The sequence below is a fragment of the Chiroxiphia lanceolata genome, chromosome 3 (genome assembly GCF_009829145.1).
Source record: "Chiroxiphia lanceolata isolate bChiLan1 chromosome 3, bChiLan1.pri, whole genome shotgun sequence".
Taxonomy (NCBI): domain Eukaryota; kingdom Metazoa; phylum Chordata; class Aves; order Passeriformes; family Pipridae; genus Chiroxiphia; species Chiroxiphia lanceolata.
The window spans coordinates 41535402-41560457 of record NC_045639.1 but is presented as its reverse complement, the minus strand read 5'-3'; the positions used below and the strand labels follow the sequence as shown (position 1 = coordinate 41560457).

Below are 25056 nucleotides of genomic sequence, written 5' to 3'. Positions count from 1 at the left end.
GTGGGTGCCCTGACACTACTGTAGATTTGTTTATGTGTAGCCACTGTGTGCACAGAATTAGCCTTCTGTCATGATAATTTTTACTGACAGAGGTGGAATTATCATTTTCCTTAGGTGCTTGTGGGATTTGAGCTTGCTAAGAGAGCTTATTTGGTTTATAAAAACCGTGCTTAGTTTCAGAAGGACAGTTAAATGCTTCAAGTAACTGCTAATGAAAGACAGGCCCTTCCATGTCTTGATTTCCGTCTTAATGATGGATTTGCTTATGTCAGATTTCTCAGTTGGTAATGGTCTAGATAAAATGAGTGTTGGTTGCTTTCCTTTCCTACAGCTACACCTCAACCTGCAGTGGCATTTTAGACCTTGATGGGAATTGCGCATGAGAATTAGCACTGCATTATAAGCATGGCACTTGAATTCTCTCTTAGGCTTGCTCCTGGAAAGTCAGGGTTTAGGTCCATTGGAATAGTGAAATGGAATCAGGGGGATGCTGATACTTTAGACTATCAGATATAACATCTTTGTAATCCATTAGGATGATGTATATTGTTAATTATTTTAATAGCCCTCAAGTGTCTGTCTCTTGACTACCTACTTTAATACAAACTTTTGGTTCTAGCATCTGTATTATAAATGCTGCTTCAGTTTTCATAAGTGTTATTGCTCTCCTCTGTCTTGTTATGGCTATGCAACATATGATGCTGATACAGTGTCAGACTTACTATATTAGTAAGAATTAATGTATTATCCATTAGTTTGAACTAGAACTCAGTGACAGTGTGCTAGGATGAAAAAATATATGGACCTGTATCAACAGGATACCTAAAAATATCAGTAATTTACCAAACATATAAAATATGTGTTGAGTAAAACCTTCCTTTTCAATACACTTACTTGTCTCATAGAAGACACTGATTGTTGTGTAGAAGAGCAGCTGATTGTTGCTGGTAAATCCAGTGTAGTATGATCTTAGCAAGGGAGTGGATATATAAAAGGAAACGACCTGTAACCAAAGCACAGATTTTTCTTACTTAACATAGACTACCTGTATGTTTTGGAGCTCAGCAAAATTGCACATGTGTAGCTAAAAGCCTCATCAGATTGATTGAAACATTTATATAACACCTCTGATCGATGGAGTGAAGACAATGTGAAATATGTTTTAGGGGGAGATATTATTGTCTGTGTGAATCAATACAAGTGTTAAAGGTGAATTACTGTTTCAGAATATGATTGTTATGTTGAGGAATGCAACTATTTTCCTTTCAGTGCTGGTGTTGAGCCATTTTTTCCTAGCAATGAAAGGAAAATGTGAATTGTGTAGTCAACCATATTGAAATGTTCTTTTTCCTCTTTTTTTTTTTTTTTTTTTTGAACAAGTTCACTTTACGAGTTCTTCAGCAGATGTTTCTGTAGGTGTGCTTATGGACCTCCGACATACAGCAAAGTTTCTACCAGAGTTGTAGAAACCAGGACTTATAGTTTTATATCTCAATTTGAGGGTTGTGCTGTGAGCACAACTGAAAGTGATTTGTGAAGCTCAGTTTAGGAAGAAAATTAGCCCTCAGTTACAGTATGACACTGTGAAACACTTAGCCATAGATTTGTATTGAGATTATAGGAGTATCTAGGATCAGGATGAAATGAGGGAATTAGCTATGAATGGGATGGAAATGGTAGAGGGTGATACAAAAAGAGGCTGGTAGTCTCTTATGAAAACCCTTAATAAGCAGGCTACTGTGTTACAGTCCCCATTTCAGCTGAGGTGATTTCTCAGGATCATAAAGCAAAGCAAATTTCACATGGAAGCTAATGTGAAGAGCACTTGTTCATAGTTTTCCCAAGTGGACAGTTTTGTGTAAAGATTTATAGAAGTCATTCCAAAAGTTGGTTTGCTGCTTTTGTTGGCAGATATGGAAAAGATTAAATCTGTGAAACTATACAGAATATCTGGAATTCAGAAAATAATTAAACTTATCTTGAAAGATTTTATGACTAAAACGCTTTTGAGGAGGAGTTTGTGAAGAGTCCATATTATGCACAATAACTAATCTGTTTTATAAATTATCTTAGCATGTAATATAATAGCTGCAAACAAGAGATTAAATTGTAAAGTTATAGTTAAGCTAAAAATGATGGTTTGTTCCTCACAATAAGTTTGAAGGGCTGCAAAATATTGTGGAAAATGCTTATTAATATTGATTGGTTTCACCCAGAAGATTAAATAGAAATTTTAAGTGGTCTTTGGCTTTTTTGTCATTTTAATAATGAAGATGGTGTGATAGCTCAGAGCTTGGAAGGGCTAACTTGTGAGTAGGGGCTCTATATGGCTGTCAAAGCAGTACAAGTTAGTGGGGGTTTGTAGGCACTGTGTGGCACTCATTGTTTTCCCTTTGTCTATGAATTGTCTTCTAGTTTTTGCAAGAACGTGTACATACTAACAGCAGAAGAGATAGCATCTTTTTTTTCCCCATGTTGCTGCTCACCACATTGTTGTATCATGAGTTCATGTTGAATGCAGCTGTTGCACATTGGTTTTCAGACAGTTCCGGTGTGGTGAGCACAGGGCTGTACTTTGAACTCCAAACCGGAGTGCCCCAAGCAATGTTCCATTTCCTTGCTTAATTCTAAAAAGTTGGGAATTGAAAGCAACAGAATAATACTGGGCTTCACAGAGAGAGCTCTTCAGTTGTATATTGACTCTAGCATCTAACACCTTGCACTGTTGCTGCCGCTTCTGTTTTTCTTCACCCTCCTTCCCTCCCTGCAAGTTTTTTGCCCCTTCTTTCACTGATAATGAACTTATTCAGATGCTGATTCTCTTTGGGTCTTTAACTGATTTCTAAAGAAGGAATCAACAAAATTTATGGGAATCTTGGAAGGATAGGCTTTCCAATGCAGTCCCAATTTTGGGTTTGTTTGAGATTTGTTGAGCTATGCCCTTACTTGTTGCTGTAGTAGCAGTATGCTAAAAGTGATATGGACAAATACAAAATCACTTGAGATGACAAAAATTCTCCTATCCTTCTTTATTTAGAGCTTGTTTCTCACCAGTGTTACAAAATCTATCTGTAGTTGTTGTTGATTTTGCCCAAGTTTTAGGAGTTGCAAAAAATGTATCTCTCTGCAAGATATCTGCCGCTTGACATCTGTGGGGGTGAAGCTGGCAGCAAGCTAACTTGGGATACAGTTATGTCTCTTGAGTGTCTCCCTTCACTTAGCTTGTCCAGTGGAGTAAGTTATACAAAGTGCTGAAATCCAGTTGGCTTCAACTAGGATTTAGACTGTTTAATGACATCAGTGACTATAAATAGAAGTTTTACATCTTACTTTCTGTATATTGCTTCCTATATCTTTCTGGACAGTTTTTAAAAAGTCTTGGATCATTAATTGTTTAATGAAAATTGAGTTAAAAAGTATTTTTCCATCTCAGTAAAGTCCTGTAATAATTTTTTTAAAGAAGTGTAGTTTTCATACTAAATGAAAATTTGACAGGAAAAATACATTTCTATGAACGAGTCCTAAGTTATCCATCAAAACCTAGGGTTCATTTGATTTGATTATTAAAGATTGAAAAGCTGAGCCAGTGAAATGCATTTTTCTGAACCTGTATTTTAAATTCTTCTAGATAATTTATCCTTGGAAAGAGAAGCTACAGTGCAACTGTTTCTGAAGTTAGCAACTCTAAATGCACACAGCATTTGAGGGCTGTGGCAAATGAGGTAGTACAGTGTACTCTACTACTTTAATGTAAATTACCTTCCTGAATATCCATTTTTTGTACAGGGAGCAGTACACAACAGATGCTTCATATGCTTAACTGGGATCGTTTTAAAAACAAAGCATCTCTGTAAAACCTGTCTCTTCCTTGGCTATCAGTATTTCATTTAGTGCTGGCTTTATTTCTCAGAAGAAAGTTCATCTAAGAGCAGCACAGGCAGCATCTTTGCCTAAAAGCAAGTATTCAGGATGGTGGAAGTAGAGTTGTTAGGGTTACATGATTGCAAGCTGGAGTTTATAACTGTGAGTCTGTAATATATTAATATATGTGTGAAATATTAAATATTGAAAGGAGGAGTTTGTCAGAGGAGTGTCCAGGTGTGCCATGCAGGCTGCCAGCAACAACTTGCTCCCATTGATCTTATAAATAGTGTGTGACTTATGTTTTAATTCAGAACACCTTAAAGGACAGCATATCATTATGTAACTATGCATGTCCCTATATGCTCTTTCAAAAATTAACTTTGGCAGATAGTAAGACAGAGAGCAGACTTGTTGGCTCCTCACATGGAACCCACTTCTACAAGAGTTTTGCATGAGCCAAAATAGTGTCAATAAATAGTGTGAGCTGTGAATGAAACATTTTCACAGGAAACAGAGAAGTATACTGATATGGGTTTTAAATATACTTCAGTGATGAATTGTTATTTGAGAAGTGATGCCTGACTGTGCTTTTAAAGATGGTATCACGATGCATACAAATTGTCTGTATGTGTCTTTAAAGCACTCCTCGTGAGTTCTAAATTTTAATCTCAGTATTTATTTTCTTCCATGTCTCAGTAATTTGTATCCTCTGTCACTTCTTCCTGCCATTTGCTGCACTTGTCCAAATGATTTGGTTTTTTGTGTGTTCTGAGACATTTTCTGTGTTTGTAAAGTTCTTCTTCCTGAGAGAAGTAGGAGTTATTTTTCAACTGAAATGTACATGAAGACTCCTGTTACTAATGTAAGGGTTCATCCCTTGAAAATAATACTGCACAGTGTGTGCTAGCACAGACTTCTTCCCTCCCTTGGAACTGGCTATTATTTGCTGAGCACTGTCAACACGCTCAGTGCTGTGTGATACAAAGAAAGACGAGGATGGGATTTCTGCCCCAAAGGGTTTGCAGTCTGTTAGATGCACAGAACAGATCAAATAATGCTAAATATGGCACTGGTGAGATGCACAGATTAGTCTGAAGATGCCACAGATCTTTTTAATATAACTTCCTCCTTTGATGGATGCAGTCTGTGTTTTAATGAAAGTATAAAAATACTCTTGTCTTCCCTGAAGACTTTACAAAAAGCTACATCTGAATAACTGACAGGTAAGTTTAAGCTTATTACTAAGCCAACATATCTGATAAAGATGGTTTGCCTACTGGCAAAGAATTAATTGGATTTTATAGTTTGAGTCCTTTCTTTTGCTCCATCATTATTATCATGGAGTTACAGGAGGTAGAGATACAAAAGACCTATTAAGTCATCCAAGCGATAGGCTTCTCAAAGCCTGCCTTCTATTAACCTTCTTTTTTTTTCTTGAGCCAGACCTTTCTTAATTTTATCCTTTTATTCCTAATTGTATCTAGTTTTTGCCATGCTAAATAATTCATTTTCCTTATTGGCATACATATTCTTCATATCCTTCTTTCAGATATTTACAGGTTGTTACTGTGCCGCCGGGAAAGTTGTTCCTTAGCTAACATTTATGCAGTTAGCTTTTAATGTCTTGATGTAATAAGCATCTTCAATCTTCACTTATCATTTTTGTTGCTTCTCTAATAACTGTCTAATGTGTTATCTTTCTAGTAATGAGATGTCCAGAGCTAAATGTAATATTTCAGATGTGCTTGTGCAAGAGCTCTGCCGAGGGGGACTTTCAGCTTTCTGCTCTGAAAATTCATAGAATCGTTTAGGTTAGAAGAGACCTTTAAGATTCAGCTGCTAACTTAGCACTGCCAAGTCCGCCATTAAACCATATGCATCTGCAGATGTGGACAAAAACCCTTGAGCTCTATTGTGGTGTATTGTATAGCAAACGGGAGACCAACTGATTCAAATGACGGTGGCTTTGTATCATTTCAGGTGATAAAGCAATATTATGTGTGTCTTTCCATACAAGTGTGAATGGGATTTTCTAGATAATTATCTCTGCAGGAGTGAACTATATTCATCAAGAAGATTTGTTTCTTTTATCCCCTTTTTATAATATAGACAATTAAAAACTGAACAGACAAGTGAGGTTAAAATAACATGGAGGCAGTTGGCAGTGCACTGCTGCTGATCTCTCCTCTGAACATCTGCTGGTGCCCTCGGGGAAATATGGTTGGGATAGGAGTGATTTCTGCTGACTCATTATGGTTTATTAACACCAAATTGAATATATTGGCAGTGGAGGTGTCCCTGAGGAGAAGCTAGAAGAACTGGTACTCTGTAGATGTGCCTTATTTGCTTGTGATTCAAATAAATAAATTCTCACACTGGAAAGGGCGGGGGGTTGCAATCAGGATGTGAGGCCTTGGGAAGGATAGAGGAAGAGTGCTCCTGCAGTAAACCCTCATTATTTTGAGGTTCACTGATGGAATTGCAGCTGTGATTCATATCCTCTGTGTAACAGAAGATACAAGATCGAAGAGTGATGAAGGGAGGGAGAAGAGGCCAGGGAAGTGCAGCCTGTCCTGGTTGTGTGCTCCTGGGCCAGTGCCCCATGCAGCACAGCACCACATTCATTCGTAGATCTGTGTACAGATCCCCAACAAATACATTGGGGTGTGTTTAGAACCAAAGGTGAAAACAAATGGTCTGAAACTGGGTTTGATATTATTATGAAATAGCAAAGAACTAAGCTTGCTACAATGTGTTAAATACATTTTTTTATATTTGCTTGTGCTCAGAATGGAACTATGTACAGTTAAAATTTTGACAGGAAAGTACAACCACTGCTCTGAAGGGAAGTTTGGACTCCAAGCATTTGGGGTCCCAGTTTGTTTGAAACTGAACTTTTGACATTGCAGTGTCTTTCTTGTCTCTGCTGCAGGAGCTATGAAGTCATTTCCTGCTTTGGTTTATTTGACCAATTTAGTTTAGTGACTTGTTCATTGAACACTGATCAATTGACTGAGTTAAACTACTGAGAAACTTGTTGCCCCTCTTCCAATCTGCAAATAAAAGCTGTGTTCTGACATGTTAATCTACCAGGTTTGTAGTCTCGAAATAATTTGGGACTTAGAAATGATTGTGTCCACTCCCTAGTCTGAGATGATGATTCTTTTTGATAAATTTAAAATGCAATTTTGGGTAAACCTAACTTCCTTCATATGTACACAAGTCATCAAAAGTAATTTAATTAGGGGATTATTACAATTCTACAGTGTTCTTTTTGTGCCTTTTTAAAAGAACTCTCTTTATTCAAGCTGAGCTTGGTGTAAATATATTAAAATCACTATAGAAACTTAGCTTACTATTTAATAAAATAAACATGAGGATAATATAAAGATACAAGTTTTGTAAGTTATAACTGTTTAAATAGTGTTTGTCTTGTGCTCTCAGAACATACAGTATATATTCTGATATACAGCATGATTTGGTTGTGGATGAACCTTTTGCACCTGCTGTGCAAAGAGAATCATGTTTTTTGAAGATTAGCTAAAATGTAGAGGTGCTAAGACTGATTTAAGGTCACGCTGTGTTCTAATTACAGTACTGTCCCAGGAAACAACATGGTAGCTTTCTTGCTCCCCACTTGTGTATTTAATGTGTTTGGATTTGTATCTTTTGTCCCTGCATTCCTGTGCAAGGCTTTTGGTCTTGCAGGATAAATTTTTAATGTACTGTTCATTTCAGTAAATAAGTGTTGATGGAGAGTGTCTAACTGGCAAGCTATGGTCCTTGTTAGCACTGCTTTGGGATAGTTAGTTTCCAGTGTCTGGTTTAGTGTCCTGGTATTTGGGATGGTCGTTCTTCAGTGTTTAGTACTCTTCCTCAAATGCCTAGTTGGAGACAGACCCTGGTTTTGAGCAGGACTTGTGGTATGATGTTTTATTTTATCCTAATTTAGAGCAAGCATGGATATCCTGATAATATGAAAGGAAGTTAAGCCTCCCAGATGTACTTGGTTCTCTTTTTTGTTATAGGTGATCACAGATTAGTAGGCATGTATTGTTCCCAACCTTTTGGCATGCTGAGAACAACAGAGAAGAACAAAGGGCAAAATCTCTTGCCTCATTACAGTCTAATTTTTTAATTTTTTTTCTTAATTTTTCAGTCAACCTTCCATATACAGAATATGAAAACAGGGTGTTGAAGCAACAGACACAAACATCAGCAGTGAACTGCTTTATTCAGTATATCTTAGTGGGGGATACGCTGATACATGCTAAGGGAAAAGGAATCTGAATTAAATTAACCAAAGAAGAATGAATGCTTTACAAGCAGAGTAGCATAATTCTTTCATGTTTCTGAAGGGTTTTCTAAAGCACAAATTAATTAGTCTCTCAGCCCCTCTGAGATGAAGCTTCGTTTACTCAGGGCTGAGGCCAGGAGAGATTGTTGCATCATTTACTCTGACTTTGCCCTTTGTATGTGCCAGGCAAACACTTTCTTAGTCTCTCTCACAGACAAGCTAATGTGTCTTTTTCTACTGGTCTTTAATAAGGTCTTGATCTGAAGGAACTGGATGCTGCAAGGCAAATCTCTGGCTTGTAGGCATTAAACCCTCCAACGCATGGTACTGCACACCGTCATGTGTACGGGCATCCTATGCAGTGCTTGGTGAGAATTAGTGCCTTGGATGGGGGTCTGCAGCAACTGCTTAGAGCTAGCCATAAGAAAGGCTAAGGAGGGAGATAAGTCATCAGCCTTGTGTTTCTCCTTAGAGCCTAGATATTTAGCTCAGGCCTTCATGAAAATGTTTCTTTCCATTTGAGTTCATAGACTATTGCCCTCTCCTGAAGATAGGACAAAGTATAGGCAGTATTTCATTTCTCTGATCACTTGGAGGGAGAGATTGACAGATTTCACTTTGTTGGAGAATATCCAAACTGCCAGGGAAGGAAAGGGAGCCTAGGCTTACTGCCAGTCCCCTTTGTCTCTAACCAAGAGCATACATAATACTATTTCCTGGTGATTTCATCTTCCTCTCTAATGAACACTGGAACATTTTAACTACATTGATACCTGAGACAGTTGTTGAGCATCCTGCTCTTGCCAAACAAGAATACTAAACTTGTGAGACTTTTGCTGATGGTGGAACTCAAAGGTTAGTGAACTCAGGGGCATGTTGAGTTTTTTAGACAACTAACAAATTACCAGAATAATTGCAACCTCACTTTTTGGGATAATGAGAACTGATATTTCAGAAGCTTTCCAAGTCTAAAAGGTTGTTAGCATTGTATGAGAAATCAGCATCTAATTATTTTTTCCTTCCTCCTTTATTATTGTACCATTCTCATTGTCACATAATAATTTTGTAGTGTTCCAGAAGAGGCAAAGTGTGTAATTCTTTTGTTTTTGAGAACTTAAATGAGATTAATGGCAAAATGGATCTTATGGTTCTGTTGGAGTCTGCTGATCTGTACTGCTTATTCCCTTGCTGAACTCCAGTCTGTGACAGTGAAGAGTGGTGTGGTGGAAATATCAATACCATCATAAATGAAGAATGGTGACTTCAGAAGATAAACAAGCATTTGCAATCAGTTAATTCTGTAAAAAACTAAAAATCAGGACTTGCAAAATAATCTCTTATAAAGTAGCTGTTGTAATCTGTATAAGCCTTTTTCCAAACAGATCAAGTTTTCTGCAAAACATTGAAGTCTAACATTAAATTTTATGGAAGCAGAATTCACACTTGATTCCCCTCCTCCCCCCCCCCCCCCCAACTATAACTTGAAGATTTGCACTACTAGTTTTAACTACTCAGTATGTGGCTTAGGGAACTTTTTTCAGATCAGTCACTTCTGAAGATGTCAGGGAGATCTCAATGAAATGTTTGTTTCAGATCCGATAGGTCTTTAACTCTTACAGTAATCAGGTAGTCAAGTGGCTTCTGATATGCTGGTGACTGCTTTTTCATCACTTCAAAATGTATGTGTCCGTTATCTTCTCGTGCTTTGCTCTAAATGGTCAGATCAGCCTCTGCACTGCAATTTCAGTTAGTTTTTACTATATCTTTTTTAGTCATTGTTCTAGATGGCATATTTCCGATGAAGTTGCTTTATTGAATCTCTTAGGGGAAATTAGAGGAGAAGGAGAAGATTAGAATGGAATTGTTAATGCAAAAAACGTGCTTCACTAAGTTACTGAGAGAACTACTTTTGGTTTGCCTATTGCTGCAGCATGTATGGATATGAATGTATTGATCACATATCAAGCAATTTCTGGCAGACCCTCCTTCATTTTTTCTGCTAAAGAAAAAAAAATAGTATATATTTGTGTGTGTGTATATCTTTGTTTTCTTTTTGAATGCTTTATTTTCAGCCTTAATTCTGTCACTCTTTGTAGTGGTAGAGTTTTTGGGATTCACCCCTTCATTGCACAGCTTAGCATGGATGCATTTTGAGTTATACTTCAGAGAACAAGTACAGGCTACTTCTTTCTTAAAAAGAGCACTGAATGAATCATTCTAATTTCCTCTCTCTTCCTTCTTCCTCCAGTCTTCAGCATATTTGTGTTGCTTGAAAAACAGCCTTGCTGTGAAGTTTTTCAGACATTCATTATATAAATTCCAAGCTTGGCTTGCTGTCAGCGTTCTGCAGTGAACGTGCAGTGGTTGCTTTATTCTCCTTTGGTTTGTTGTGATAATGGTTTTTGGTACCTTTTGTGATATGTTCTTCATTTATCTGGAACAGCAAAAGGTGTCATAACAGATGAAGCTGTAGTGGGGATTTCAACTAGGTGGTAAATGAAGTCCATGATTGTATTTTCCTGCTTGGGTGACAGTGAAGTAAAGAATAGTAACATGCCTTTTTTTCCCCCCCAATCTTTTTAGTGTTTCCCTTATTATTAAGGGGAAATTTCCCTGCTCTTCTCCTGGGAACCTGGGGAACTGCTGTGTGCAGCTCCAGTGCGAAGACTTTATAAGCATTTGATTGCATTGATTAGTTCAACAGAATTCATGCCCACAGAAGAAATCTCTTGTTCATCTTTTTTGTTCATCACTGTCAAGTCTACCTAATTAAAGTGCCCTCCATTTTTAAACAATGTATCAAGTCACCAGTTTTACTACGAATATTTTTTTATATCACCCACTCCTTATTCACCTTTGAGATGCAACTTTTGCTGTGTGCATTAATGTTAATAATCAGTAATAACCTCAAAAATAATGAAACCTAGAACTTCTTCAGGCCTAAAGAACACGAGTTATACTTTTTCTACTTTTTAGATGTCTTTTGCAGTTTATTTTCATGCTTAAATATCTTGGAGGTGCTTCCTGTTTGTTTAGATTAGTATATATTTCTTGCCTCTGTAAATCAAGGAATGATATTCTAGTATTGCATTTCAACCTGCATCCCTTTTGCTTCCCTCCCTTCAGCATCTGTGCATCCTGAGAGAAGTACCTACTACAGTGCTGATGTTGCACCCTTTCAAGTTGTCTGTCCTCTTAACTTTTTCATGTCCCACTAAAAAAAAATAAAAATAGTAGTCTGAGACTGTAATCTCTGTGAAGAGTAATTACTTTCTGCTTGTCTCTGTTAATATGTTTGGTAAAATATGAGAGCGGAGTAGGAGTTACTTGGAAGATGATGCAGGCTGTTTTTTCAAATAAGGAGTTTTTTTGGTTTTTTGTTTTTTTTAAAAACCCACAACAGTGACTACAATCTAAACTATAATTAATAACAAATTAGGCATGAAAGAATCCTGTGCACCAGCACAAAAGCTTTTTGATGAATATAATGTTCATATTGCAGCATTATCCCCTAGTTCATGGTAATGATTAAATTTCAAAGTATCTAAAGAGAAGATGGAGCAGTAACTGTGTTTCTAATGAATCTGTAATGAGTTTTAAGGCTGGGTAACCATGCAGAGTTGAGGGATTTGCATAATAAAGATTCTAACCGGACTAAGACTATAGAGCTCTTTTCCAGAAGAAATGACAATTGTTGTAGAATTTAGTGAAAATTAAGCTTTTGTAGCTTAGCCAGAGATACCAAGGATAATAAGGAAAAAGAATTATGAGGAAGATGCAGTGGTGGCACTTCACTCGTGCATGTGTAAAAGTGTGCCTGAAAGCAATGGATTTTATGGCCTGTATAATTACAAAGAAATAAATTTCAATTTATTTGAGTCTCCTTCAGCCAATATTAGGATTCAGAAGAAGTGAGTAACTGAGAATTGTAGAGTGTATGTAAAAGCCTCCCCAGCATCCTCACCGGTAAACTAAGACAATTCTTTTTTAATATGAGGAGCACACACCAATAAAGGAGAGAGATTATTTAATTTCAATTGCAGGAGGAAGATCTTTGCTTAGCCCTGAGTTGCTGCATGCTGACATTGGTGTGCTTCTTTTATTGGGTATTTTTTGTTCAATTTTACTTTCTAAAGTTTTTACAGTACACAGTGAATGTATACTGCATATACAAAATGACATTCATTGATTTTCTGTAACATAGCAAGAAAGAGCTCACACATTCTATCTTGACTAGAACTAGAGGATTCTGAGGGCTCTAAAACAGTGAACTGGAAATTCTGATTTTTTTTTTTCAATATGGACATTGAATTTTTATCTAAAAAAATACAGTAGTACAGTTTTTCAGGCAGACAATGTTTTACAATAAAATTACTTCATCTGTATGCTGTCCTTCTTGGTTTATTCTGTCAAGAACCATTTTTCACTTTATAAAAGTGTTGCTTTTCCTTACCGATATCAAAGGGCAGCATTAAAATGAACCTCATCTCATCTCCATATGGTATGATTGGAGAGCAGCGGTACACAATGTTCTGCTTGTGATTTGAGACACTGTGCTGGCCTAATTGTTTGCAATAACAACTGTGACTGCAAAAATAAAGCTCTTCTTACTCTTCTCTTTGTTTCGTTTTGGTTTGGTTTTGGGTTTTTTTGTTCGTTTGTTTGTTTGTTTTTGTTTTTTTTTTTCTTCTGCTCCGTCAGCAGTCAGTTTGTGCTGCTTGGCCTCTTCTCATAGCCAGGCTAGTTCTCTTTCTATCAGAATACTTTCTGCTTTGGTTTTCTATGGCTTCACTGATCTGATTGTATTTGCCCAGAAAATGCTCCCTAGAGCAATTTCAGCTGTTCTCTGCTTCCTGATGTTGCACCACTTGTCTGCATTTTTTTGCTCTGACTTTGTGTGACTTTGTAGGATGTGAGGTGCTCTGACAGTACAGTCAGCTTCTGGGAAAAGTTGGCAGACAGTGGGAGAAAAAAAGGGGGAAAAAATCCAAAGAGATCCATCTCTTCGGACAGTGGATGTGGTCCAACAGTGCAGGGGCAAAACGTGTTTTAAAAGCCTGTGAGAAGTCAGGTGGTTCCTTACCAGGTATAGCAGGAATCGTCACATTTTATTCACTTTTTTTGCCTTCCAGAGTTACAACAGTCAGGCCTTTCCTTTTCTTTTTCCTGTACCCTGGATGTGAATGTGCTATGGTGACCCATTAATCTTACACTGATGGAGGATTGAGGACAGCAGCTGCCGACAGTGCCCAGAGCAGTTTGTACATCTGAGGTCAGCAAAACCAGCCAGCTCACCTCAGTCTCCAGCTGCAGGATAATGAATTTGTTCATCTCAGGGAGACATGTATGCTGGTCTCCATACAGTCTTTTTATCACGGTCAGTCTGTTACAAAGATGCAAATTCCATTTTCTGATCCCCCATTTCCAGCCAGAAATATTGAGGTTGAACAAGGTCAGCATATGATGTCAGAAAGTGTATGAGTTAGCACCACACACCAGTCTTATGGCTCTAGGACTATCCAGAGAGACCTGTCATTTTCTTAAAACCTGAAATCCATGAAGTGCTTTCTCTGCATTGATGAAGTTTCATTTTTGTAAGTTCTTTGCTGTGTTCCAGGTCTGGAGTAGACTGAATCCATTCAAGGTGATTTGAACTCACAAAAATATTAACTTCAGCTTTATGTAACTGTACCGCTGAACTAAATTGATCTGTTAATAGCATCGAGAACAGTGAATGACTTGATTAGGAAGGGAAAATCTGATTGATAACCCTCCTATTTCCTTGAAGAATAATCTGGCTTCTTTGAAGTAGCCTTGCTCTTGAATTGTTACCATGACATTACTTGTGCATGTGACTGTACTCCAAAAACATTTTTTTCTTTAAAATGTGGTCTCTAACAAGCTTTGTCAAATACTCCTTGCTTCAGTACAACTTTAGGAATATATTCAGATTGAAATTGATATGTTTTCTATAAGGAAATGGTGGTGTTTTGAAACTGCCCTTCACAGTTTTTAGTTTATCTCAGTTGAAAACAATCAAGAGATTAGCAAGCAATGATTTTAGTTCTTAATTCTCATATCAAAGCTGTTTGTTCTAACAAGATAAAATGCATTCTGAGGCAATATGTGCAAAGACTCATTTATCAGCAAGAAGTAGAAAGTTATCCTCACTTGACCTGAATTTTTTTCTTTGTTCTGTGCTTTTTCTGGGTACTTCTAAAACACTTAAATGAAAAAATAATTTCTATTTGAACTGCACCAGCATAATTTTATCTTCATGTTTCATTTTTTTGTTGTTTAATTTAAAACAAATCTATAAGAAGTTGAGGGAATATTAATAAAATAGTACTGTTCTTTCAAAAGAAGTTTAATGCTACTGAGACTCATACATTTTTTAAGTATCAGAGACTAGTTATTCAGTAAAGAAAATGGTTTCTTCCTGTTTTTAAAAGTTATTATAAACATAAAATTAATCTGTGATTACTTGTATGAGAGTAGTATGAAGGATATTCCCCAAGAAACTTCCTGCCATAGCTTTACTATCTCATTTAAGGCAATTCTGTGTATTCCAGTTGAACCCCAGAACAACTACATTTTGTATTTGACTTACCCTTCCATAACAGCTGTCATTAGAAGTTCAACCCTATGACCCCTTGCTCTATCCTTCTTATATCTTCTTGTGCCAGTTACCTACTGTGAACCATGAATGCTCATCAGGAGCTGAAGCAGTAGGCTTCCAGACTGTCTGGGAGTTTTTTGCAGGTGGACAAAGGAGCTGTGATTGAGGCAAAGAGATTTTTCACTTCTTTTTTTTCCAGTGGCAGTACTGGGAGCACTGTCTATTTGAACTCTTTGATTCAATCTACAATGCCTCACCCCTTCAATAATTTTGTTCTCTATGTCAAATCTTCATGGAAAAGAGAGTCCTTCTAATTCCTGGAATGAAAATTCTTTGTTTCTCTATAAATTCAGAGTTTTGCCTCTTGTTCCTGACCACAATTTAAAGTTATGCTGGCTATAATTATTATTTTTTATGCAGTATGATGATGGTTTGGGGCTGTTTTGAAGAAGGGCTCTAGTAACATTACTTGAGTGCTATGGGAGGTTGTTGAGCTCAAAATCCATTATTATCGGAGGAAAGGTTTAATTGCTCAGGAAGAACAATTAAAGGAAGGTCTCGGAGTTGTAGTTTTGCTCCCCAAGAGCTGCAAGTGCTGAGAGGTGCTGGTCTCAGGAGGTGACCAGGAAAAAGGATACAAAGCCATGAATGAGAGAATTAGTAACTGAACTTAACTAAAAATGAACATCAGGGTGAGTAATGCTTTCTTTTTTTTTCCCCATTTCTCCGAGTTCTTCTGGCAGGATGGCACTTTCTGTCTCTTATGAGGAATATCATACCTAGATAAAATGGAAATGCTTGAAACTTGTATATCAAACTTGATTTTTTGAGGTTTTTTTTGAAAGATTTTGGTGGTTTTAAGATGTCAGTTGTGAAAACGCTTCTGCTAAGGTGGATCCTTCCTGCTCCTTGTGTTTTGTGTTTCATTGATTTTTGAGGATTTTTCTGTTTTCCTTTTTATCCCTTTGTTTCACTTATAAATCAATAAATATTTAAACTTAACTAAAGGTGATCAGAAATAAGTTTTTCAAGGGACTTTTTTGAGGAATCTCCTAATTTTTTTTAATTAGTTTTACTAGAAATTCTGAAAATATTTTCCTTGTAGATAGAAGAATTTTCATTAAAATTATAATGGGAAATGTGAAAAAATGATAGCAATTGGAAGAAATCTAATCAAAAGCATTGGATTGAAATGCTGTTTGACATGTGTTTGGATTGGGTGTTCTCTGTTAAGCCCTGTGGCAAGTAACTTGCCTGTGATGAGTTGTGCTGATGCAACACTAGAAACACCTGTTCACACTGAGATCAACCTTTGTATGTGTTGGCAGTTAAGTATGTGAGGGGACAGTAGTGTTGAGCTGAAAGCATATTAAGTAATGCAGCTAAAACGGGATTTTGCTGACATTACTTTTATCAACTAGTCTTTTAAAGATGCAGAGACGTTAGTGTCCTTTGTTAACAGCCTTTTGAAAAAGGGTGACTGGAAGTGGAAAAAAAAAGAGGAGAAAAGCAGGTCAAAAGCAGAGCCCTGCTGAGAGGATGAGAGGAGTTTTCAGTTTGTTTCTGTGTTATGTACCAGCTGATCAACTTTCTGCTTTGACCTCTGCACGTTACAGTCTCCCTTTGAGGAGAGTTTGAGGGCCCCCTTGATGGGCATTGTCAATCACAATCGGTCATCAAATCTGCCACCTAGGGTGCCCTGCCCTCCATGAATTGTTGGCATGTCCCAGGTCTCGTTTTGTATGAGGCATGATACCACCCCTGTGCAGGAGGCTGGAAAGTAGTCTCCCTGAATGAGGCTATTTCTGGTATCAAGGATATCCCCAGTGAACTTCTGAATCATTCTGGTCTTTCAGGTGACATGATGATCCAGCCTGTCATCTGGGGTGAAATATACTTTGGCAGTATGGGACTTGCTTCCACCTTGGTAGTGCTTTTAGAAATGCAACACCAGAAATAGCCTTAATTTTAGTTGTGTCTAATAGGCTGTGGGTGTGTTGAATCAGCAATTTGGAGCAACAAACTGAGCAGTTGGACATTTGTGTTCAGCTCCTGTCTCTGATTCATATACTCTTGGCTGATGTTGACACAGTTCCCATGTGTTTCTGGGTCTGTTTTTGTAACTGTGAAATGGTGAAACAGTTCCGCTCTCTGTGAAGAACATCACTTTGATTTTGGGATCCAGCAGCAAATGTTGCTTATCTAAAGGCAAGATACTGAGTGGAATGTTAAGGGTTGGAGGGGACCTTAAAGATCATCTAGTCCCAACCCTCCTGCCATGGGCAGGGACACCTCCCACTAGACCAGGTTTCTCAAGGCCTTATCCAACCTGGCCTTGAACACTACCAGTGTTGGGGCATCCACAACCTCCCTGGGCAACCTGTTTTAGTACCTCATCACCCTCACAGTAAAGAATTTCTGTCTAATATCTAGCCTAACTCTCTCCTCTTTCATTTACTCTTTGTCCTATCACTACAGTTCCTGATAATTCCCTCTCTGCCTTCCCTGTAGGCCCCCTTCAGATACTGGAAGGTTGCTAATGGAGTCTCCACACAACCTTCTCCAGGCTGAGCAGCCCCAGCTTTCTCAGCCTGTGTTTATAGGGCAAGGGCTTCAGTACTCTTACAAACTTCATGGCCCTCCTCTGGACTTGCTCCAGTAGTTCCATGTCCTTCCTATGTTGAAGGCACCAGAACTGTATGCAATGTTTCAGGCTGGGTCTCACAAGAACAGAGTAGAGGGTGAGAATCACCTCCTTAGACCTGCTGGCCACACTCCTTTTGATGCAGCCCAGGATTCAGTTTGGCTTTCTGGGCTGTGAGTGCACCCTGCCAATTCATGTTGAGTTTTTCATCAACTATCACCCCCAAACCCTTCTTCACAGGGCTGCTCTCAATCACTTCTCCATCCCACTGTAGGTGTGCCTGGGATTGCTGCGACCCAGGTGTAGGACCTTGCACATCTCTTTGTTGAACTTCATGAGGTTTCCATTGGCCCACCTCTGTCCAGGTCCCTCTGGATGGCATCCCTTCCCTCCAACATGTTGGCTGCACCACGCAGCTTGGTGTTTCCAGTGAACTTTCTGAGTGTGCACTCAATCCCACTGTCCATGTCACAACAAAGATGTTGACCAGTATCAGTCCTAGTACTGACTCCTGAGGGCCACCACTCCTTGGCACAGGAAATTCCTTTTGGAGCAGGTTGCATGCAGTTGTCATCTGGAGGCTGCCGGGTAGAGAGCATCTGATCCTGGCAGAAGCCCACATAGCTTGAGAGGTGCTCTCTTTTTGCTAGAAACTAATTCCCAAAGAAGTATTCTATTAACTAGTTTGGCCAGTCCAGAAGACATTTAATCAACTCACTCTTTGAGGTGAAAGTGAGAATAGTCATTTTGTTTTAGCACTTGCAGTGGACAAAGTACACTTATAAGAGTCTGATATTTGCCCTCAAGTACAGTCCAGCCATACAAGCTGTCACAATCATCTGAGGCTTCTTGGTCTGAAATAGTTGTGGTTCCCACTAGAATTCCCATCAGGATAGCCAAAGTACATTGCTGCCTCCATGCTTTTTGTAAGAGGTTTTTTCCTGAAATAGACTTTTTTGAACAGTGAAGAATTTTGTTTTCTCTGTTGCCCATCTGTTCCCTTTATCCACATCTGGAGTGCCATGATTACCCAGTTGACAGCACCAGAGATAATTTAAGAGTCTTAAAAAGCCAGCAGAAGTTTGTGGAAAGGATTTATAGCTTATTAGGGTGCCTGTATAATTTTTCTCTGTCTAAAGAATCTTTGCAGTATTGTGTCATTTCGAAGAATGAAATTGCCCCTAGGGAAAACTGAAGCCCATCATAAAAATGTACTTGAAAGTAGCATTCCCTTCCTAGAAATCACTGTAAATACAAGAGGCACTATAGGTAAACACTGACAACACAGAGCCTGTTTCTTGGACAATTTAGGTCAAAAGAAGAAGTATTCTTCAAATAATTGGCGAAGCAGGATAATGACTTTTATTTCTGTTATAAATGGGATGAGATATATCTGTGTTGTATTGCCCGTGCCCCATTAGAAAGCAGATTATGTTAACACCTTTCAGAACTGATGAAGTCTGAAGATGGTGCAAATCAAATAGAAGAAATCCAATGTCATTTAATGCCTTTGTTGCTAATTTCTTAACTAAGGAGGGTGGAAGATAAAAGGTTAATCAAAGATGATTCTTACTAGGCTACAAAGTGATTTTATGGCAGGGTGACAGAAGCTGTTGCACAAGGGTTTCTTTTCATTCTCTCTTTGTTTTGTCTGCCTCTCTGCTCCTCCTTGCACCCTGCAAGCTCAGCAGGTCTGTCCTGCCATCTGAACCTGGTAAGTCATTACATGCCTGACTGGCTGCCGTAGAGGGCTGGCATGCCCCAGGAGCTCAGGGCAACGAGGCAGAAGGTGGCACTGTTCACTCTCTGAGGGCTCGAGTGTACTTGTGGTCCTGAACCTTCATGAACCAGAGATTCCTGTTTTTCAGGGAAGGCATGACAGAAAGTGTAGAGGAGAGCTCCTTAAACCACAGAGAGTGGATTTTAATACATTGTTAAGAAGCTCAAGAGGAAGAGGTGGCAACTTCGGGCAGTAGGAGTTGAGTGTCAGAGTTTTGTGAAATGACCATATCTGGCTGCCTGTTGTCTATTTGGATGGCTCAGCTGGCCAATAGCTCTTACAGGTCATCTGATTTGGTGGGAGAACAAGTGTTCAAAACTCTGTTACAAGCAAAAAATAAATTATGAAAACATCAATATGTTAATGCTTTTCAGAGAATCGTAGCTATCCAAATGTCATGGAACTTCCCACAAAAATGCATTTGGAGCAAAGATGAAATGCTAGAAATCAAGGTAGGCAGCTCTACTTTTCTATGCTGACATGCTGCATTTTGCTATAGTGAAGCAGTGCTCACTTCCTGCTGTTGATTGCAGTCTTGTGCCCTGTTTAGATAACTTCTGGGGAAGACCAAGGAGAATGAAGTTATTAAAAATCTGAGCTTCTCTGGGTTCATTTGAAATGAATCATTATTAAGCAATTCTGCCTCACTACTTTTTAGAGAGCGAGTATTTAATTGCTGCTACTCAAATCTATTTTCTTAGGGAATGATTCCCCTTTGGACATCTCCTTTATCTTTAAATAATTTAGTTTTAAAAATGCTGAAAATTGGAATAATGCACAATAAGGAATAATAGTTACACCACTCATTAGGGAAACGATAGCAGACTGACAATCTCATGTGAAACACAGAGAAAGCAAGGAGAAGCTATTTTCGCCCCTCTTCCTTGCCCTGACTCTCAGTGAATGCACCTAGAAGTCTGACACAGATTACCACACATTTATACATCTATATATCTTAAAGGGAGACTTCTAATTGACATTTCTCTGAGGATATAGCAGTGCAGAATGACAGAATTTTTTTTTCTTCTTCAGAACAAAATGTTTGACAGTTTATCTTCCTGTTTATGAAATGTGATGTAAGAAACATTAGCCACCAAGAACCCAGTGGAAAAGAACAGCAAATTGAAAAGAATAGTTGTAATGGAAATAAGGAAAGAAAACAACGCATGAGCTGATTTGAAAAAAAAAAAAAAAAAGAATTCAAATCCACCTGAATAGTCCTTTAAAGACAAAATTTTTTCATAGTAGATCCTGTTGAATCTTACAGTAGTGTGAATTTGCCTCTGCAAATTCATTTGTGCTTGTAATATGAGATTCCTAAGGCTAATCTAAGCTTTCCTGTGCTACTAAATAGGTAGATGTAATAAGCAGTCAATTGATTACCTAGTTTCAGAAGCACTTATTGTACCATATCTCTTTTACTTTTTCAGGCACTCTAGCTCATCTCTTTTTGCTGCTGAGTTTTCATGCAACAGTAAGCATTTTATAGTGCTTACTTTCCAAAATATGCCTTTTGTTTGTTTGTATTCTGACAATATATTCATTTTCTTTCAATTTATGTATGCTTTCTGATCTTTCATGTGTTACTGTCATCCATATAAAGCATTTTTCACCCATCTGAGTATTCAGGAGTCCTTGCCAGCTATTTATAATTCACTAAAAGCCTGTTTTCTGTTTCGCACATGAGTTTGTATTGCAGCTAGGATGGAATCTGTCATGTATTTGTGTGCCATTTTCTCTCAAAAAGCATGTCCAGTGTCTCATATGGGCAAATCCTTTCATTCTCACCGCTGCCACCAGGAGGTTACAGCTGTTTAGCTGGTCATGCACATGGACCTGAAAGTATTTTGCAGAGGTACTTGACTCAAACATCCAAATTCGTTTTCTTGAATCTCTTTTTTTTTTTTTTTATACCTTTCTACCTGGTCCTGCTATATCACAGTAATTTCTTTCAGGGCTTGTAAGAAGCTTTGGTTCCTTCAGCCCCTATAGATCCCCCTATAGATTAGACTCTTGCCTAATGAATTGAAGAATTATAAACATTAATGATGAAATACATCTCTGTCCCAGCTCTAGCGATTCAAATGTGTGAGGAATGACGATTTTTATATAGTTGAGTATAAAACCTGTCACTGAATGATTTCTATTATGTAATCTGAAATCCCATAATTCGGTTTAAGATAAAATAATTTTGAAGTTGACTAACTGTTATTTCTGTTATGTTTCTGCAGAGAATAATGATGTATTACGGGTTAGCATTTGTAGAATAAGCAGCCTTATAAGGCAGTTACATAAAAATTGCAAAGGCTTTACCACAAAATGGTCCAAGGAACGAATCTTAAGATCATCTTTGGCCAGGAGGAGTTATAGCCCATGTATTGTGCTGACTTGATGGCTTGATAAGACTGACCTGAATTGACTGTAGGGTCTAGACCAATTGATGGACTTGTCCAGAATAATACCCATTGGCTCTTTCTCTTATTTTTATGTGACACCTTCTGTCTTCATCAGAGTTGTAATCCTGAGGTAGAACTTCATTAGGATACATCTTTTCCTGTTGTGTCTATGTGCTTCTGTTTCAGCAGTTTGATCCAAAGATGCTATGTGGTCTCTGAAGTTCATTAAGTTGGTTAACTGCTTCCACAGTTGTGGATATGTGTATATACATGTATACTGTTTGCCCAAAAAGTAAGTAGTCCTACACTACTTGTTACTGGGATCTTCCTACCTTAATTTGTTGTGGGCCTCCTGTCATCATTATTAAACTGTGGCTTTTTAGTCTCTGACTGTGTGGTTGGTGTGTGCTGGGTTTGTCTCCATGAAGGAAACTGAATAGCTTTTGTGTGTTAGTTGCATTTTCATGTGAGCAGTATATTCTGTGTTAAATTCCCAGATCCTCCAAGTCTTCCTCATACTGTTCTTTTCCTCACACCTGTTCTTTTAATTCAGATGGGAAAGAAAGTGTTGCTGCGGGGTTCTGAGGATTTCCACACCTCCTGCAAGTTAATTTTGCCCTCTCTTTAGAACAGGCCAGTACTGTTTATCAGGCATCAGGGTCACCAGCATCAGACCATGCTGCTGGGAGCTGAGACATTCTGGCTTCTCCCAGAAGTGAAATCAGATATCTTTTTAGAGGCGCTTAGCCCAAGAAGAGGATTTCCTAGAATTCTAATCATACCCCTTATGTTTTCACCCAAAATACTGTGCTTTGGAGCTGTGCTAATTGACCTAATGTTCTGGTTTTAGATTCATGGTAGTAACCCTCAGAGCTAATTTACACAACGCACTCTGAACTGAACTTGGTAATGCAAATATAATGTCGTATTAGCAAACTGTGAATGGTTCCTACTGGGATTTGTACAATGATTCTGAGCTCATTATTACTGTCATTCAATACTGTGGATGAGTACAGGAAAAATAATTAAACAAAATAGTACTTTAAATCCCAAAAGGAATGTAAAATCAACAAAGTTGAAAACCCAGAAGTCTTAACTTGTGTTTAATATATACACTCTATGGAAAGGGAGGGGGAAGCAAGGGTGTGTGTTGGATATTCAGCATAGCTGCCCAACCTAATTGGATGGAAAAATTGATACCCAGTGAATCACGTATTCCCCCAAATGATTCCATATTTCTCCGAATTTAAGACTGGTAATGTTACGTGGAAAATGGTTTAAGAAGTATTTTCTTCTAATCCTTCTTTAAATATAAATCATCTTCCAAAAGTGTTGCCTGGGGATTTAGCCGTGTGACTCCTACTGATATCACTGAAAGTTTCACGGCTAAAATGCACAAACAGCGCTTTGAAAAAGCCTCTTGCGAGGAAGGAGGCAACACTGTAGAAGCACTGCTGTGTGAGCATTTCTCATTTCTGTAACTTGACCTGGTGTTACCAGCAAAATCTATGAGGGACCTCAAAATTCAGAAAACTGTTGAATATTCCTCAACTTTGCATAAATGTACAGGCTGGTACAAGTCCACCTCTATTAGACTGTGGGCAATTTGTCCCAGCCTTTAAAGCTCAACTGGGGGCAGGGGGAAACTGGCAGGAAAGTCACTATAATTGTTCAGCTGACATATCAGTGAGTCAGCCAGGCAAAGAGGCAGCAGCTTCATTGAAAACCTAATGTCCAGTATGGTGAACTGTAGCACTTGACTATACTCTGACTTGAACAGTGCCCTAGAAAATGGGCTGTAATGTGTTCATCTGCTGCAGACCAGTTCAGACCAATGGAGTTTCCTTTGGGCTCAGTTCTTCAGCAGCACTTTTGAACCTGCTCTTCATTATGACTTTTTTTCCTATCTGACTCCCTCCATTTCTGTTTTTGGCACTACTCCCATGTTTTTCTGGGCAGGCTGTCTCTCTTAAGCTGTTAAGTGCCCAATAATTAGACTGGATATCAGAGTAGGAAATCCAAGTCAACTTCTCTATGTACAGGACATGGGACTGGTGGAAAATTTCAGTCATTAGGTGTCACAGCCCTTGTCGTTGTCCATCTGGTGGACAATTCCATCTGCCTATCCACCTTTTGTATAAAGGAATGGTGCGAATAACATGGATGTTGTCTGTAGGGCTGATTAGTTTGTCCTGAGAGTGTCCAGAAGAAGTAAGAGTTATTGCTGCTCTTGAACCTTAGTGAGAAGAGAAGGTTAAGAGAGGAGGCATGAAATCTGAATTCTGTACATTTTGGAATAGCCTCATAATACTGTTCTTGCTGTAAGTTTTGGGATGTTTTGAAGATTTGGACCTTGTTTTTTTAACAGAACTGGACTTCTGCCTCATGTCTTCAAAACTTAAGACATCAAAACTTTCCAGGTGACACTTGAAAACTAATTTAGATCATGAAGATTAGATCAACTAAGCATGTGAAATCATACATAAAGAACATTTGGTATTAGAAAATGTTCAGTTAAGCTACTGTAAAAGCCATTAGGGATTTATTTCAACATCACCAGAATGACCAATAGAATGCCTGCAAACTACTGTCTCAGGAGTCCTTATGAGATTGTACTTAAAAGCTTTTGTTTCTGAAAGTAGATTAAACACTGCAAATTTGATATGGAGAACAAAACCAGAAGTAAAATTCCCTGTTGTATTGAATGATTTACACCTTAAGTGAAAGAGGAATTTGAAAGGCGGAAGAGTGGAAACTAAAAGGAAGAATGGAGGAGAAAACAAGACACAAACAGCACAGACTTAGGAGTTGGGGAGGGAGACAACTTGGGTCATATGGCAGACAAAATGTATATAAAAGAAAATCATAGTTGAAAGTGAAGAAAAAGTGTCAGCTCCAACAAAAATTGTTATTTTCAGGGAATTTTTTTTAAAAGGCCACTGCATTAAAGCGAACTGCTTTGAAGAATTGAGTTCACTCATCCTACTTATAATATAGCAGTGCTGAGACTCGATATGAAGGGCAAAGTATTCAATTTCCTTGTTTTAGGGACATTACATAAACAGAAGTCTTAGGGTTTAATTCAAATAAAAGATTTTCTATTGATGGTGAAACTCTCAGCTTCAATCTTGAAAGAGATTTTGAACTAGTAATAAGGCTGCATTTTCATCATCTTTCTAAGGAAAATATGAATTGAGTTTGCTTTTTTTTAAAAAAAAAAAGTTTACAGGGACCTCAAATATTTTACAGTTTATCCAGATAAGGGGAAGATGCAGATTTATGCCTGGCTGTGGTGACAGAAGAGGGTGTCAAGGAAAAAAAGATAGGAAATAGAGAGTAGCACAGATGAAAATTACATGGTAATTTGCAGTGTAGTAGGTTTTGTCTTCCTCTGGAATGTCATTGGAATCCCTTGTTTATTACAGAGTGTAAAGTGGTGTGTACAAGTCATTTATA

The 25056-nt window shown here is 38.1% G+C and overlaps 1 protein-coding gene across 3 annotated transcripts in view; it reads left to right on the top strand.

Moving 5' to 3' along the window:
- DISC1 (DISC1 scaffold protein) overlaps nt 1-25056 on the top strand; it is a 187675-nt gene that overhangs the window by 110245 nt on the left and 52374 nt on the right. The window lies entirely within an intron of this gene.